We start from the raw sequence: 18,988 nt of genomic DNA, 5'->3' as shown, positions 1-18,988 counted from the left end.
TGGGGCAGAGTTCTTATCTGTCACGTGCACCTCAGATCACAGTGTCAATTTCCAAAGGTCTCCTGGGTCCTAGCTCCTACTTGTGAACCCTCCAAGCAAGATATGAACTCATCGTACCACTGTGGGGAAGACTGAGGCATACTGCTAAGATACCCCAACAGCAGACCCAATCCCAAAATCATCGCCCTATGAGCTAGGAGATGTAAGCTAGGGCTGGAGAGTAGGCTGGAGGACTGATCACAAGCCCAGTGTGACCAACAAGGCTGAATGTAATGTAGACAGTACTGAGCTAAAGGAAGGTGGTGAGGGCGAGGACTGCAGGTGTAAGGACAAAAGAAAACATGTCGGTCAGTTTCCTTCTTGGGTGAAGAATGGTCGGATCTGAGAACTCTAGGTGGTAAAGGGCAGGGTATGGTGTGAAGAGGTCTGTCTGCTGGGGATCCTGGACTACAGACTCCAATGTCACCCATAGTTGAAGTCCTTCAACACCCAACGTCTTTTACTCTCACGGGCATTGGCACCATTAAGTTGAACTACTGGGGCCAGGCTATGCAGACTGGAGATTCTTATCTGAGAACCTGCAGCTGGCTGGTCCTGTCCTGGATTTGTTTTCCATGCAGGCCAAAGTAGTGCATCTGGAACTGATCCGAGAAAGTGACCTGAGTGTCGGCGTGAGGTGCTGCTGAGAGCCGTTGCCGAGCTTCCCCAACTTCCCTGTCCGTATGTTAATAGCCGATGCTGTGTCAAATCACACGGACTGTTGCAGAACCTTCACTGCTAATCCTGTAAAGACACACCCTATTGGTAGTTCTCTCTCCTACCTCCTAAGGGCTTTAAGTAGACACTTCCTCTATGTCTCAGGGTCACAGAAGAAGGCTTAGTGACTCCTTAGCTCCCGAGCATGCACGAATCTCAGCACACAGAGACACGTATCCCAAGAACATGCCTCATTCCCACTGAGGAAAGAAGAGTAAAGGTTAGTCAAGGCTATCCTGACTTCAGCGATCAGGGGAAGTGCAGCCCCCATGCAAAGTCTCCGGGAGACAATTACATTGAAGCTCAAGTCTGAAATTGAGAGCTGCACTAGCCCTGAACGTAGGTGTCATTCAGCTTCATGGGCCACTGAGTCATCTGCAGGAAGCCTGGGCTGGATTCCTCTTCCCAGCATCCTACTCAAATAACAATTCAGAAGAGGGTTTTCAAAAATATGGATAGATGATGCCGTGCCTGTCATTCAGCAATTCAAACCCAACTGGAGAGGTTATTTTTCATCAAGATATATTTTAACGATTTAGTCAAATTATATGCAGTAAACAAAACGCACATTTAACTAGAACCAGATGAAACCGAACACAAGAACAGATTTGGAAACAGACCGATGCTGGCATTGTGCAAGGCAAAAGGAAACAAGTGGAGTAATTACCGTTCATTGAGGGAGATGAGAACGCCTGGGTGTCATCACAGGATGCTGCGGAGACACCATCAGCAGGAGGCCAAGCAACCAGAGCTTCAGCCTCATCTCTCCCTCATCCCTGGCCATGAGCACAGTGGTGTGTCTGTCTTTGGGGGGGGGCTGTCTGCTGATTCTGTGGGCTGTGAATAAGGGATGCAGGGCATCCTATGGGTGTGTATGTGTATCTGTGTGTGTTTCTGTGTTGGGGAGGGGCTCTCCTCTACACCAAATGCCATTTCATTTGTGTGCATGTGCATGTGCATTTGTGTGTGTGTGTGCATGTGCATTTGTGTGTGTGTGTGTGTGTGTGTGTGTGTGTGTGTGTGTGTGTGGGTGTGTGTATGCGTGCACGCATGTGTGTTGGGAAGGGCTCTTCTCAGCACCAAGTGCTACTCTCCTAGAGCAGTGCTGACCTCAGAGTGAGGTCTCTGGAGCCAAGGTGTGCCTATTTTTCATGTTGTTCTAAGAGGAAATATGGAGCCAAGGAATGGGGTTCTCAACCCGGGCAGAAAGGCAGGGGGGAGGGGGAGGCAACATAAGAAGAGAGGTTGCTTGGAAGAACTGGCTTGTGCAAATATTCCTTTGCAACTAGTAGTAATTGTTTTACATTTGCAACAAGGGGTAATTTGCAGTAAAGTAGTAATTGACTTTATTGCTGTACAATGTAGGTAGAAAATGCATGCATTTTGAGAGCTAGTTAGTAGCACAGCAAAGACACAGAATACTGCTTTCATCCTGCAAAGCTTGCCCTGCCCTTTAAGGAAAATCTGCTCTCTCAGCCCCAGGTGATCCTTGTCTTTTCAGGCATGAACTAGGGTTTGCTTTTCCTGGTAAAGAACTTTCCGCATCTGGTTCTTTGGATTGTGGACTCTTGGTCTAGCTTGTTTCACTTGGCTCTCAAAACTCACTTTGGTCCTATACGTGTCAGTATTTGGTCATGTTTGTGGCTGTGTCATATTCCTTGGTCCCAAGTCCTACAACTAGCTTGCCCACTCATCTGCTAAGAGATGCTTAAATTATGCCAAGTTTTACCTGTATACATAAAGCTCTCACAAGCATTCTTGTATAGATCTGTAGAAATAACGTTCTTATTTGTCTTGGGCAAACATCGTGTGTATATTTGACTTTTTAAACAAATTAGGAAGTTATTTTCTCAAGTAGCTGCCATTCTGGGCTCCTGCCAATGAGACTAAAGACTCCTATCTGTGCATGCAGCTCTGGCAAAGCCCATGTTGCTTGTTCTTACCTTAGTCTGTTTGTTAGGCTCTAAGTGGCTCAGTGCACCTCTCTCCTACAGGTGAATGACACCAACAATGTTCACACACCCATTGGCCTCATATTCACATGCTCCCTGAAGGAGCTGACCTTCGAATGTTTGTACTTCATGTTTTGCATGTCTCCTTACCTTTGAGTGGCATGTTCTTTCATATTCTAAGGACCAGCCTTTTGCGAGGTGTGTGCACTGGAGGACCTCGCCACCTGCTCAGGTACATAGTACTTTTTTTTTTTTATCGCTGTTCTTATTAGTTTTCCATTCTCTTAACAGTGTCTTTCAAAAACCAAAAACATTTACTTGTAGAAAAGTCTAGATGATCAGTATTTTCCTTTTTAATTCCTTACTCTGTGATCTCTTTTCCTCTCACCATAGTCTAGCTGTAAGTCTGTCGATGTTTTCCAGCTTTGCTTCTGTTTTTTTTTTGTTTGTTTGTTTGTTTGTTTTGTTTTTTTTTTTTTTTTCGGAGCTGGGGGCTGAACCCTGGGCCTTGCGCTTGCTAGGCAAGCGCTCTACCACTGAGCTAAATCTCCAACCCCCAGCTTTGCTTCTTTACTCTTCTCTACTCTTTCCCCAGTTTTGACATTGCCAGTACGTTCTCTGGTTGCTCTCTTCTGCTTACCCTAGATTAGTGTGCCCTTCTATCAAATGGGGAAAACTGGGCCTGCTGTGGCGAGAGCCTCCTTTTCTAAGGTGAGCCTCTCTCCTCCCATCTCATCCGCTTGCCTCCTCCCTTCTCCCCTCTCCCATGCCTGTGAGGCCTGTACTGCTTGCTCATTGCTCCCTCCCCAGTTCTCTGAGCCTTCTCCTTTCTGATCCACAGATCTGATAACCTTAATTGTCTGATAGTCAAGATTTTGAATTCCTTATTCTGCCAGTACAAAAACCAAGATACCAGAGAATCCCTTGAACTACCCTTTAGTTTGTTTGTTTGTTTGTTTGTTTGTTTAGTTACTGTTCAGTTCCAGAATTTCTATCTCATCCTTTCTTTTGATTTTTGTATCTTTCCTGAGATTCTCTCACTGGGGAGACACTGCTGGCCTCTCTTAGTTCTTTATTTTATGGCTGACTAAAGCCAGACACTTTTGATTTTATCTAGGAATCCCAACACCTAGGTCTCTTCAGGGACAGCTCCTACTGCTTCCTTCCTGTGTGTGGAAAAACTTTTTTCTCCTTTGCAGATTTCCTAACTTTTGTTGAAAATATGATATTTTAAGTATTAAAGTAGTATAAGTGGGAAAAAGATTCTCTATTTCTTCTGCTGTGGCCATTTCTTCTTGTTTAGGGGTTTCCTTGACTGAGCACTGTGGAATCTACATTCTCTGTGTATCGTGTGCTCATTGAAGGCCCTGCTTGCTGCGCCTCGTTCAGATGATCACTGGACAGCCATTTCCCTTGAGTCCTGGAACGAGCGAGTTTCCCAGTCTCTGGTAAGGAGCTGTTGGCATGTGCTAGGCATGCTTTCAACACTCAGACAGGAGGCTACACCTCAGCTTAGTCTTCACTTGCTGCTTCTATAGAACATGAATGTCGGAGGAGGGTGAGACTTCAGGAACTTGCTTGTCCCGGGTGTCACCCTGCACACATGGCCAGCCATGCTGTTTCTCAGAAATATGTTGGAATTTTTCAAAGTCCCGGCTGTTTTATTCTCTTGCTCTCTAAGGGCCTTGCTCAGCTCTGTTCTTGCTTCCTGTGCTGTTGTCATCCTGGGAAACAGCTGCCTCTGATAGCAGCTCCCATCCTGGAAAGGTGCTAGTTCTGGGTGAATAATAATAATAATAATAATAATAATAATAATAATAATAATAATAATAATAATAATGAAAAAGAAGAAGAAGAAGAAGAAGAAGAAGAAGAAGAAGAAGAAGAAGAAGAAGAAGAAGAAGAAGAAGAAGAAGAAGAAGAAGAGCCTTGCAAATGCATCTCCAGGCATCTCGCAGGTGGGTCAGGGAACTTCCCACACCACTTCTGCTCCATCTCGTCCAGTGGCTCCTAGTCTCCATCAGAGAGAGAGGAACTGTTGGTTTTCAAGGCTGCCGAGGAGGTGGGAAGACAGAGAATGGGAAAGGGACACATTAAAACCCTAGAATACTCATTATTTTTTGCAAGATACAGCTGTTTTTCTTATATAAATACTCCCTAGTTAGTGACAATCTTTGGTTAGTCTCGGAGTTCTGAAGGGTTATTTTGACAGCCTCTACCAGTGCTCCATTCCTTTGTGATAAAGAGCATCTTCAGAGGTCTTCACACTGTCATTCTGATCAGCTTTGATAGACTCTTTTTCTCCTGCCCCTTTCTAGACATGGTCGCCTTCAATTAGATGGCAAACACTTAGTAGCTCATCCTGTTGGTTGCTGTATGGTTCTGTGACTCCATCATGATGGGGGTGGGGTGATACAGTTCCACAGTGGGGTACAGTCCTTTCAATCCTCTTGACCCAGGCAGGACCTTGGGTTCATATTTTAGCAACTTTGAATCACCTTCTTCCTGCCAAGAGTACAAGTCCCATGTACTTACTATGGTTCATGATTTTCTCCTATTCCTATGCTGACCAGCTTCAGGCACACTTTGTGGGACTTGTTCTCATGTCTATACCTCTCTTCTCCCTGCAGCTTGTTCCCTGTCACTCCTGCATGTGGTTATAGGTTTGGGTGGTCATATTCTATATCTCAGAAATCTGCTCTTCTTAGCTGACAAGAAATGTAAGCTTTGCATGTTTGTCTGGCTTTTTGACAGCCTCTAATGGAAGGCCATTCTTTCTATGGCAGCACCATGACTGCCTGGCCTGGCTTATGACAGACAGAGAGTAGGTTTGGGGTACGTTCACATGGGTCAGCACAAGTCTGAGGTTGCACTGTCTTACAGATATAGATCTGAGGGAGGTCTTTGTGGACTGAGCGTCGTGCCCACTCCTGCTCTGGGGAAGCCCTGGTTGTTAGAGTCTTAGGGGATATCCATTAAACTCTGCCTGCTACTCCCTGGTACAGAGACAGCTCGGTACTATGTTCAGTGAGCCTCAACCTCTTCATTCATGGCATGTGGAACCACAGCTGGACCTCTCTTTACCCTGCTTGACCACCTTACACCTTCACTTCCTGAGTCTGAATTCCCAATCCAGCCAGTTGCATCTGAAGCCCCACACATTGTCCTGTTGGGAACTGACTCGAAGTAGAAGAGTGGCTAGGAAGACCTGGGGGTACCTGGGAAACTGAGCAGAGTTTCCCCAGGAGACAGCCTAGAATCTCCATGGAGATGTTGTTTTCTTTACATGATACCAAGCATGTGGAGAGAAGCCCACTACAGTGACTTTAACAGTCTCTCCTAGAGGTGACCGACTCTACCCTGTTCTAGGAATGTAGAAATGTGGTCTTTGAAGACATGACTGTTAGGGGGTGTCCAGAGATGACATCATCCTGGATTGAAGGGTTCTCTGAGCACAGCAGTGCATGTGCAGGAAGAGAAAGGAGAGGGAGATATGAGACACATGAGACAGAGGCTGAGACTGGAGGACTGCAGCCAAAATCAAGGATGGTGGTAGACCCAGGGGCTGAAGCAACATAAAGGATAACACACACACACACACACACACACACACACACACACACACACACACCCTCAGGACAGAGCCTGATTCTGCCTAGACTTTGGTTGAAGACTCTGGGACTCCTGGCAGGTGGGCTGGGCTGATAGCTATGTCTTGTTCAAAGCCCAGTCGGTCTTTGGTAATTTGCTGTAACAGACTGAGGTGCACACACTTGTTTTGCAGGCAGATGGAGCACTCTGGCATGGTTCCTAACGTTTTGTAGGTCAAATAAACACATCTGCAAGTGCATCTCTCCCCGGTTGCATCCAGTTCCCTGATTTTCTGTGAAAACCTTTTGCAATGTGTCTTAGTTCTGTTGAGGCCAGTTACACCCAGATTGAAAGTCAGGAGATGGGGGTGGGGGGCACTCCCGGGCCAAGGGTCCAGCCAGGCTCCTCCTGGCGTTTTAGATTGCCAGGCAACTGCAGAATGTGCTGTGCATATTTCCTGCTTTCGTCTGTACTCTGGGCTGCAGTGAAGGCTAAAAAGGCATTTGTAGTGCTCACGGAGGACCTCTCTCACAGGTGGGCCTGGCTGATCTCTTCCACCTCTGATGAATAATGGAAGCTGAGGTGTGGGTCCCAGGACCTTGAACTTATGGGGACTTGGGCAGTAACTGTCACACTTGCCATGCTCATCTTGCTACGTAGGCTTTTCTGTTCCAACCTGGACTCAATATGTTTTATGGGGGGAGAAAATCAAACAGAAAGGATCTGCAGAAAGCAAGGAGAGAGGCTGCATGTTTTGCCTAGAAATGGAGTGATTCATTAAAAAAACATAGGACAGATGGAGTCTGCATCCCAGGAGCCTTGGGCAGACCCTGATAGGCCACCACCAAACAGAGGCTGCTTTCTCTTTAAAAATTTAGGGCTGCAGGGCTTACACCTGTACCTCAGAACAGACAGGCTGAGTACAGCTGAGACCTGACTGAGGCGTTAGCTGGCAGAAAAACCTGCATCTCTCTGGCATCTCGACTCTCACCAGTACTTTCCCGAGAGCAAGGCATTTGCCCGCAGCACCTTCTTCCGGGTACGGTACACACTGGGTGCTGCCTTCCTACCCATCCCCCTTATTCTTCCTGAGGTTTACCATCATGACTTGAGACTTGCTTAACCACAGACGATGGCAATCCTCTGCCCGCTCCCGAGTTGGCCTCTTCTTACCCTCCCAGGATGCTCTGCGGTGCAGCTAGGAAGAAGCCTAGCCTGGGGCCCCACACATAGACATCTATGTGACAGCTGTTTGCTTGCTCACTTGCTTGGAACAACCTGGCCAGGCTTAGAAAGAAAAAGGAAAATATACTTTCCAGGCACAGCTCTGGAAGGCAGGGAACCCCAAGGGGCTACCAGGTCCATCAACCCAGAAGTGTCTGGCATTCTGTACATTTGCCTCTTCACCTCAAAGGTTATGTACATCAGTGACATCATCCTTAGAAGATGCTTCTAGAACTTGCAAGATGGTACAGAAAGTAAAGGTACGTGCTGTTGAGCCTGACAATCTAAGTTCAATTCATAGAACCCAAAATCCTACACACACACACACACACACACACACACACACACACACACCCCACACACGCACACACACAGCACATATACACACACACACAGCACACACATACACACACACAACACACACACACTACACACACACACACACACACACACACACACACACACACACACATACACACACACACACACACACACACACACACACACACAGAACACACACACACACACACACACACACACACACACCACACACACACACCACACACACACCACACACACACACACCACACATTGTTTAATTAAGAAGATGCTTCCAACCATCCTTACATGTTGAAGCTTCAATCATGCCGATAAGCATCTCCTCTGTGCTCAAGGGGAGTCGCTAGTTGTCTTATGGAGAAACTCCATAACCATGGCAACTCTTATACAAGAAATCATTTAATTAGAGTTGGTTTCCATTCAGAGGTTAAGGCCATTATCATCATGGCGGGAAGCATGGTGGCACACTGGCATGTGTGCTAGAAAAGCGTTCTAGATATAGATCAACAGGCAGCAGGGAGAGAGAAAGACACTGGGCCTGGCTTGGACTTCTGAAACCCTAAAGTTCACCCCCAGTGACACACTTCCTCCAACAAGGCCATACCCCTTAATTGTGCCACTCCCTGGTGACCAAGCATTCAAATCTACGAGACCCATTCTTATTCAAAACACCAGTCTTCTCAGGTTCTTGGACTCTGCCCTATACTCAAGGGCTAGGAGGACCTTGTCCTAACCAGACTCACCTTACAGGAGTTATGTTCAGGGTTTGTGTGGGACAGCGATCCCTGAAGGGCTTTCTGATCATGCCTGGTACTGAAGGAGGGCAAAGAGTAGTTTATTTCTTCAAAGTTGGTTGATTCCTTCAACTTTATAGAATTCTCCTTTAACACGCAAGGCCGCATGCTGGCGCTCTATCAGGCCACATGCTGCAATTGCTCCAGCAAGTTAGTGCAGCTCCAGCATTTCAGCACTGGTCTCCAGCTGCCCACGCCTTCCAGAGGATTCACTGAGGAGGAGACACTGATGCCCACGTGATGTCTGGGTAGGCGTAGCCACCTGCCCTGGCCATAGATCACCATCTATACATGCAGCTCTATTAGAGAGGACTCCTGCACTAGTTAACCAGGTCTGTGCACAGCTGAGGGGCCCATGCCTATGGTGGGCAGGAAAGCTGTGGCTTTTACAGTGTCTTCCCAGCATCCTCTCCCTACACCCAGACATGGCCTTGGATATGACCGCTCCTAGCTTGCTTATTTAACCTATACTTACTGAGAATGGGTCCAGGTCAGAGTGCACCTGGGTAGGCAGTGAGGCAGACTCCTTTTCTAAGTCACTAGGTGAAGTGGGAACCTCCCTACAGACTCCCCACAGAGCCTGAGCATGTGGGAACGCTTACCACAGAAAAGGTACATGATATTGCTTAGTGCCAGAGGTCAAGTTGATAGTACAGGTTATAAAGTGTTCCTGGGAAAGCTATGGTAGACTGCAGGGGTATAGGTGGTCTAGACAGAGCAGGGACACTGAGTTAGTGGGGCCAGGGCAGCCAGTGACAGCTGCTGGGACACTCTGGTGCAGTCATGGAGACTCCAACTAGTCCTTCTGCTGGCTGTATGGCCAGGACCTGCCTGCCTTTTTAGAAACTGCCCTCCTTCTCCTAGATGCATCTTAACCTCCTCTCCTGAGGAACCCGTCTGTATTTATTACTTTTCTCATCACTTTGACAGAAGCTTTATGGGAGAGGAAGATCTGCTTTGGACCCAGGTTTAGTTCATCCGGACAGGACAGGTGTGGTGATGGGAGCAGCTTGGTCCATGTGGATAGGAGCAGGAGGCCACTGCTTGTTCACATCACAGAAAACGAAAAGGCTAGAGCTGCAGACCAGAGCCTTCAAAAGGCCAGGCTCTGATGACCTATGTCTGTCCCCTACACCCCTCATCCCCAAAACAGTGGAAACCTTCTGGGGACCAGGTGTTCAAACATGGGAACCTGTTGGGGTGGCTTCAGACATAAACCATACACCCTTCCTGATCTCTGCCACCAGGAACCTTCCTCAGGGCTCCTTGAGGGCAGACACAGAGTGGCCCAACCCAGCCAAAAGGGAGAACAAAGGTGCTGAGCTGCATGGCTGCCCAGAGAGAGAAGCTGGACCCACCCCCAGCTGCCCACATTCTATCCTGGCCTCCCTACCCATCTCTTCCTGGTTCCCAAACATGCAGCACGCACCTCACATTCTGCATCTGACTTCTAAACAAAACGGAAACAAAGGCACTTCCTTAGGAAGGCTCAAAGCCCGATGTTTGTTCTTCTTATTGGAACCCTGGTGAGCCATGGGGCACTCGCTGTTTGTGGGCTTATTAAAAAGAAATGCATGGAAGGAGTAATTGCCTGTTCTGTGGTGAGAAATTACCGTCTCTGTTTTATTTATTGCTGTATAGGAAACAAACATAGCATGTAATTTAGTGATTAGAACTTTGCAACTTTCGTTTCGTATAATTGCATGCTTTTATTCAGTAAAGCTATTACTTTGATTTTAAAAAAATCCTTTCTGACCCCTTTCAGGGTCCTCAGAAGCAGAAGGGTCTCACGTGGACATTTTCAGCAAGCCTGAGAGTGATGACCCTGTCTTTTCACCAGGAGTTGTGGGTGGGAGCTGGCAAGGTACTGGTGGAGGAGGGATGCTGGATTTGGCCAGCAATGGTTAACAAGCGGGGAAGGAAGTGGAGTAGCTTCTGCACATCATCCGAATCCTCAAGGGACAGGAGCTTATAAAGTGCTAATGTGGCCATGAAGGGGCTGATGAACAGAGGCTTGTCCTAGGCTGGCCCTGGGTCATCAGCTGCCCTTGGCCTGGAGCGTGGACAGTGATCAGCATCCATCTTTTACAGTGCTAGCCTGGGCCGTCCCTTGTGTGGCCCATGACTCCTGTTGCTGCTCCAGGTCCTAGAATTACTGCCTCACCCCCATATCCTGGGTCTGATGTTCCATGCAGCCCAGCCCATCCTCCCCAAACAGGGTGCAACTCTGTGGCGTCCCATCGCTCAACAGAAGCATGGCCTCATTTCCCATGGTCCTTTATCACCAAAGCTGGGACAGGCTGTATTGCAAACAGGGAGAGGTCCTGGTCACTGAAACCTGCTCTAAGGTCACTATAAGTGGACAGGGACTCTAAACAGCTAGCCTCTGGGTGTTCATATTCTGTTTTGTGAATTTGTGTATTCAATATTTATTCAAATTCCTGAAATTTCCCAAATATGAAAATATATACCTCAAAACAGAAGATTATTGAAGTCCAATGAACTTTGTCCCCCTGTGCTCTGTTGGGGTCCCCTTTCCTCTAACACCTGCCCCTGGAGGGCATGAAAGCATATAGCTAAAGATGTCACCATGTCTTTCTGATCACCCAGCCTTTCTGTCCTGTCTACGTGACAATTCACTTCCAATAAGGTCATTGCAGCTAAAGACTAAACATCCTTCAAGTCCTACGTTGAGACACCACTGCTCTGACCGCCCACCTGACCTTTCCTGGCCCCAGGAAACAACCTGTGAATGAGGGGATAGATGGAAGATCCACGAGCAGGCCACCAGTTCACTAGTTACAGTCCCATCTAGGGCTCATGGGACTAAACAGTCAGGGTTCCTTTGTTGTTGTCTAATGCTGCATGGAGATTAGATAGATGCTGAGCTGGCCAATAGGACTTTCTTTTCCCTGCAGACTCAGTGCCCATCTGGGCTGAGTGGAGCCAATTAACATCCTGATAGGGCTCCAAAGCTGCTGAGTTGCTGGGTTCTGTCCTTTACAGGAATGGAGAAAGCCTGACCCAGGCATGCAGCTTTCTAGGCCACTGTCTGTGACCTGAGACCCCGATCCAGAACCAGGGAGGAGTTCCTATGAGACTGACTTTTGCACCCCACAAGTGGCACCACAGCCTGACTCTGAGTCTTTTCAATTGCCCTCTCTTCTTCTCAACTCTGAGATTCTCAACCAAGGTTCATTTGGCTTGCGTTCTGTCTGAGTTATGTTCTAAACACATTCTAAGGAAGAGCTGTGTTTAAAGGAACTTGCTGTTCCTTCATCCAATAGATGTTTCTTGGTTTAGGGTGAAAATTGAATCAGGATTCCAAAGTGACTGCACATGGCCAAGTCCTCTTGTGTTGGGCTGACGGTACCATGTGCTTCTGGCAGTGCTGGCTTCACTCCTCATGTTGGCCCAGGTCCAGACATTGTGTAGAGTATTTCTCTACAGGGTTCTACTTTCCTACTGCCAGTGTCATTTCAGACACTTCCTTTTCTAGAAAACACTTTGGTCCCAGTACCACATGGCATCAGATGTCTTAGGCCAGGCAAGGATGACAGAGTGGGCAGCTAAGCACAGTGTGTACACAGGTAGATCTGTCCTGGTTAATTTTACGTCAACTTGATTGTCAACTCGAGTCATTTGGGAAGAGGAACTCTCCATGGAGAAAATGCTTCCATAAGATTGTCTAATAGACGAGTCTGTTGATAATTTTCATAATGATTGATGAGGAAACTCCAACCCATTCTGGGCAGTGCCACCCTGGGAAGGTGGTCCTGGATTGTGTAAGAAAGCAGGATGAATGGGACATGAGAAGCAAGCTAAGAAGTGTTCCTCCAGAGCTTCTGCCTTAGTTCCTGATTCCAGGTTCCTGCACTGGGTTCCTGCCTTACATCCCTCAAGGCTGAACTGTGATATGGATATAAACTGAAATAAACCTCCTCAAGTTGCTTTTGGTCATGCTGATTTATTAACAACAGAAACTGTCTTAACTATTTCTATTTTGCCACTACCATGGCCAAAAACCTGACCAAAGCAACTTACAGAAGAAATGACCGTCATGTGGAGGAGCATGGCAGTAGACAGGCAGGCATGGTGTTGGAACAGTGGCTGAGGGCTGACATTCGATCCGCAACCAGGAGGCAGACAAAGAGCTAACTGGCAATGGTGTAGGTGTTTGGAACCTCAAAGCCCCACCCAGTGACACACCTCCTCCAACAAGGTTCCACATTCTAACCCTCCCCAAGCAGTTTCACCAACTGAGGACCAAGTATTCAAAAAGATTATTTTATGGGGCCGTTCTCATCCAAAAACACCACAAAAAAAAAAAAAAAAAAAAAACACCCTGTCACATGCACAAACAACACACTTACATGTACATAGCACAGATGTGTGTACCCCACACACACACACACAGGCATGCAAGTGACTCGCTCACTGATACACAGACATAGAAGCAATGTCCCACACCCCATGATGCAATATGCACACCAGGCAGCCTTACACACAGGTTTATACACAGCTTCCACAAACAACTGTGTCTTCCCCAACCCCTTTCCAATGCTCATCTACCACTAATCTGTTCTCCATTTCCCTACCTTTCTACTTTAAGAATGACATGAACATGGAATTGTAGCGTGTACAACCTCTTAGAGTTGTCTGTCCTCAGTCATCATAAGTTTGGAGGTACATTAAACTTCCCTGTCAATTACTCTTCATTCATTCATTCATTCATTCATTCTTGATGTCAACTAGCCTTATGGAAAAAGGTAGGTGTGTTGTAGAAAATATTTAACCTCAATCAAGGGTTTCTACCCCACCTTTAATCATTCAGTTGCCAGATTAAAAAAAAAACACAATGTTTATTATTATAATAAGCCTTAATCAGCACTAGAGCTGGACAGATGCCTACCCTCTATGTTATTATGATCTTTTTCTATTGATATTCCCTAGTTATTGCCCATTAGTTCCATCTGGGCTTCTTTCATTTGCCAGACCTCATGGCCATGTATCCATAACTCACCTACCCCATGATGGCTTCCTTTCTCTCCACCTTCTTCTGCTTTCTCCTCTTGGTTCTCCTCAGACCCCAAGCCTGGAACCCTAAACCCCACCTATGTCTCTTCTTCCCAGCTATTGGCTGTCAGCATCTTTATTTAACCAATAGTTTTAAGTTAAGGAGCAAGGTTACATTGTACACGTGGATTCTCATCCCGGAGCAACCAGGACAGTATTTAGCATTACAATACATAGAAGACCAACCCTCAAAGTAGATGAGCTCAGCCTTTCCCGCACTTATCTCACAAAGAATGTCTAGTCAGATTGCGTGGCTAAAACTGCTGTAAGCCTCCAAGCACAGTTAGGGGAGTGAGTGCTTCCCAAGATCATGACTTCTGTTTTGTGACCCTTTGGTGTAACCAAGACCATCCGCGTGACCATTAGATTGGAACCTCCCCTTGGAGCCTGATTCTGCTCTTACTTTTTTCTAGGCTCTTGAAGTGGGAGCTTAGATTACGGCCAGGACATCTCCTCTTTTCTAATGTAAATATCTCAGCTATAAATGTACACTTGCCCAGCTTTAGATGTGTCTTCATCCAGTGAATTTTGGTAAGTTGCATTTTTATTTTCATTCCATTCCTTGTATTTTTCAGTGCTTTTCTTGAGGCTTCTTCTTTAACTCATGGTTACTTAGAAGTGTATTGTTGGGGTTTTACAATTATATTATGTGGTCTTTCACCTATTACCTCTTATTACCTCTTGATTATCAATTTTAATTTGATTCATTTGTAGTTGAATAATATGTAGACTACATATAAAGAAAATGCACACACACACACACACACACACACACACGCACGCACATACACACACATGCACATACACACCACACACGGGGTTTTGTCTCTGTAGTTGGCCTGTCCCCACTGTCTCCCTCTCTCCACTATTCAGACTCCTGTTTGCTCTAGTGTCTTGTCCAGGAGGGCGTGGTGTGGGGGGGGAAGGGATGTATGCATCCTCCACTATTCCAGGAGCAGAGTTCTCTCTAACCCATGTTTAATGTATTTGTGGCCTGATGCCAATCCTTGTAGATGGTGCCTTGATTCCCACCCCGTCTCCGTTTCTCCCACAGAAGAACTCTGTGATTTTTGCTCTTGCTGATGAAGGAGATATATATATATATATATATATACACACACACACACACACACACACACACACACACACACACACACACACATATGCAAAGGCAGCCTATGTAGACAGGGTCAGCTCAGTCCCTCCATTGCAGCCAGTCCTAAGCCTCACAGTCTAGATCAGTCTAACCACCGACAAGCTAGCTGCTCTGAATTCCTGCCAATCCTCCTATGTCTTCCCAGGTCCTTTCTCCATTGACCTTCATCTGGAAAGCTGATGGGTTTTTCTTCCAAATTCCCACTACTTGGTTCCAGGAGGCATTTGTCTCCAGAACATGTTCTGCCTACTGGCTTGGCTGGGGTGTGGAGAGCTGCAGTTTGTGTTGGAAACCCCACGCCGGCTCTTAGCTGCGAGGCTCTTGACATTTCCCGAGTGGCTGCACGCAAGCGCAGTTCTCTAGAAGGCAGGAAAGCTGCGTTTTTCTCATTATGGGGACATTATCGCTCACATGGAAACATGAAGTTGGCTCAGTCACAAGTGGGCCTAGGGTGAATGCATTTGCCCGGTGAGCATCAGGGCAGCTTGAGTTCTCTGGCTGTTTAGATGCCAGCTTCGCGATGCTGAAGTCTTCCAGAAATAACTGGCATCTCAACTTCTCCGAGGACGAAGTCAGCCATGGCAAGCCTGTCAGACTGGAATGCGTTAGGTTTTGCTTCCTGATCTGTGAGATCTGTCATTGTAATGGCAGAGAGAATCTTCATTCTGTGGGAAATCATTAAGTTTTCAAGTAAAATTCCATCTGTTAGTAGATAAGCCTTTAGCCAGACATGAGATCCAAGTATCCAATTGTGTCTGGGTGTCCAATTGTGAGATGGACCATTGATGCCTCTACTTGCTATTGGAGAATTCTGTTTCTCCATTCAGTTGTTGTTGTGGTGGTGGTGGTGATGGTGGTGATGGTGGTAGTGGTGGTGGAGGTGGAGGTGGTGGTGGTGGAGGTGGTGGAGGTGGCGGTGATGGTGGTGGTTGTGCATAGGCACGAAGTGGATGTATATTTACATTTGTATGTGTGCACAAGTGTGTGTGTGTGTGTGTGTGTGTGTGTGTGTGTGTGCGCGCGCGCTCGCATGTGTGTGTGTGTGAAGGTCAGAGGTTGGCACTGAATATCCTTCTCAAATTCTCTTCATACTGTTTTTTGAGACAGGGGCTCTCATTGAACCTGGAACTCAGTGGTTCAGCTCGGTGAGCTAACCAATTAGTGACATGGATTCTCCTGTCTCCGCCCCCTTGACACTGCTAACACAGGCACACTGCAACATTTAGCTTTTTACCTGGATGCTGGCAATCAAAACTCAAGTCCCCATGCTGTGTGGCAAGTACTTTACCCACTGAGCCCTCTCCTCAGCCTTTTCTCCCCTATTTCTATTCCTTGATGGTTTACTAGAGGCGTGAATAGATTTATGATTGTTTTCTGTTTGCTGGATAAATCTTTTATTTAATATAAAGTACTGTTTGTCTCTCTAGCCTACCTTTGACCTAAAGTGGGTTTCTTATAGAAAGCTATAACGAACCCATTCACTTTTATCTATTTTTACCAGTCTCTCTTCTTTGATTCTATAGTGAAACCCATCTGTGTTTAAAGCCGTCACTGATAAGCAGGGTCTTCTTTTCCTCTCTTCGATATTTGTTTTCTGTGTGTCTGCTAGCTTTTTCTATTCCTTGTTTTCTGAATGTTCTTTTCCAGAATAGGCTTTTCTCTTTAATTGGTGTTTTTATAGTAAAATATTTAGATTCTCTCACTTCTTTATGTTATCCCTTACCTGTTCTCTTTCACTTTTCAATAATCTAACTCGAAGGAGATATCATTTTAACAGCAAACAAAACTCCCTTCCTTACCATTGCCCCAGGCCTTTCAGGACTGAGACCTCAAAATTACATCTTTATCCAGTGTCCTGACAAACATGATTACAATTCTGTTAAATAATCAGGACCTTCACTTACGTCAAAAACAGAATCTTGAATTACAAAGCCAGATTACAATACTCGATTGCTGTTGCCAACGCTTACCTGGCAAAGCTCAGTTTCTCTTATTTGGTTACAAGTCCCTCCCAGCATCCCCTCCTGGCCTCATGTCGACTCCCTGAAGGATTTCCTTCCTCCAGGTCCTGAATGACGACTGCCTACCCTAGCTCTTGCTTATCTGCAAATATTATCACTGATCCTTTCATTTAAGGGAAAAATTTATTAGACAGAGGATTCTTTAAGCTGATTAGAATTCTGAGTAGCTGCTGGCAACATCCCTGAGGATCCCATGTGGGAGCCACATCTCTCCTGCTACTTCTTAAATCTCCTCTGTCTTTTGAGTGTCTCATTTTAACACCCTTGGGTGCAGAGTCTCTTGGAGTTCATTTCTCTTGAAATTTGTTCAGTTTCTTGCATTTTTACATTCTTCTCTTTTATTAAATTTCGGAGGTTTGAGGGTTTTGTTTTCCTTACATATTCTCTGTAATGGTTTGTATATGCTTGACCCAGGGAGTGGCAAGATTAGGATGTGTGGCCTTGTTGGAGGAAGTGTGTCACTGTGGGGGTGGGCTTTAAGAGGTCTTCTTCCTAGCTGCCTTGAAGGCAGTCTTCTGTTTGCCTTTGGACCAAGATGTATAACTTTCAGCTCCTCCTGCACCATGGCTACCTGGACGCTACCATGTTCCTGCCTTGATGATAATGGACTGAACCTCTGAACCTGCAAGCCAGCCCCAATTAAATGTTGTCTTTATGAGAGTTGCCTTGGTCATGGTGTCTGTTCACAGCAGTTAATCCCTAACTAAGACATTTTCTTTATCTCCCTCTCTCCTCTCCCTAGGTCTCTCACAATGTGTACACAGATTGTTTGATGGAGTCCCTGGGGTCCCATTCCCTCTTCTCTAACCTTCTTTTTTTTTTTTTTTTTGTTTCTGTTCTTCAGACTCAGTACTCTGTTGTCCTGCTCCTGTTCAGATCTGTCTTTGATTCTCCCTAGTGGGTTTTCATTCCTCACTGGTTGTTTGCAGCTTTGATTTTTTTTTTAAGTTTATTTTCTTTTTATGGACAGTTCTTATGTTGTGCAGCTTCCCCCCACTTTGGAAATAGCTGGGAAATCAACTTGATGGAGGAAAGACGTATACTGGCTCACTTGGTGATGTTCTAACATTTCTGAGCCTGGGTGAGATCTCATCATGGCGAGAAGGACAGGACAGAGCAAAGGTGATCCCCCTCATGTCAGCCAGGAAGCAGAGAGACGGTGAGAACCAGAAGAGGGACATGGATCAAAATATCCCTGAGAGCCTGCTCCCCATACCTATTGCCCTTGAATGAGCCTTCCTCCCAAAGATTTCACAACTTCCCAACAGCCCATTAAAGTTGTGAGTCCATTAGTGGTTTCTACTTTGTGTAGCTTTTGAGGTAGTCTCATGTAGCCTGCCTGGCCTTGAACTCCCTGTGTCGCCAGGATGACAATGAACTCCTCTTTCTCCTGCTGGGATTACAGGTATGGACCACCACACCCAGTTTCATGTGGGAAGGTACCCAGGGCTTCCTGCATGCTAGGTAAACACTGTGAACTAAAGTGCATCTCCAGCCCTGTGATCCTGTTATCAGGTTAATCCACTGATAACGGTGGGAACCCTCAGGATCCAATCACCTTGCAAAGCCCCTACCTTTGAACAGTGCTAAATCGATTGGGGAGCAAATTCTCAGCATACAGCTCCCAGAAGGCATTTAAAATCCAGATCACAACCGGTCTTGAGGTCTTCCTCTGTGTTCTTGGCTTTCTCTGTGTTTCCCTTTGGTCCTATGGGCATCCTCAAGCCTTGTTTTCAAGGCCTTTGCCAGGTTTACCTGCCATCCGTCTTTTTCAGGAACAGCAGCTGCTGGCATTTTTCTTCAGTCGCACTACACGGCACGCTTGTTTGGATGTTTATGTTGGACATGACGTTTAAATAGCACCTCTGGCTATGAGAATCTCTCTTCTACCCTGGGTTTTGCAAGGGTTTTTTTGTTTTGTTTCTAATTGCTGTAGGCTGCGCCTGCCAAGGACCAGCCTGATATGTCAACCTAATGCCTCCTGGGTCTTTCTTTCATCTTCCCTTCAGCATGTTCCTCTCTTTCTAATTCTTCTCATGTGTGGGCCAAGTGCTGAGATGCCACCAACCGTACACCAGG

The sequence above is a fragment of the Rattus rattus genome, chromosome 2, assembly GCF_011064425.1.
Source record: "Rattus rattus isolate New Zealand chromosome 2, Rrattus_CSIRO_v1, whole genome shotgun sequence".
Taxonomy (NCBI): Eukaryota; Metazoa; Chordata; class Mammalia; order Rodentia; family Muridae; genus Rattus; species Rattus rattus.
Note: the sequence above shows the minus strand (reverse complement) of the source record.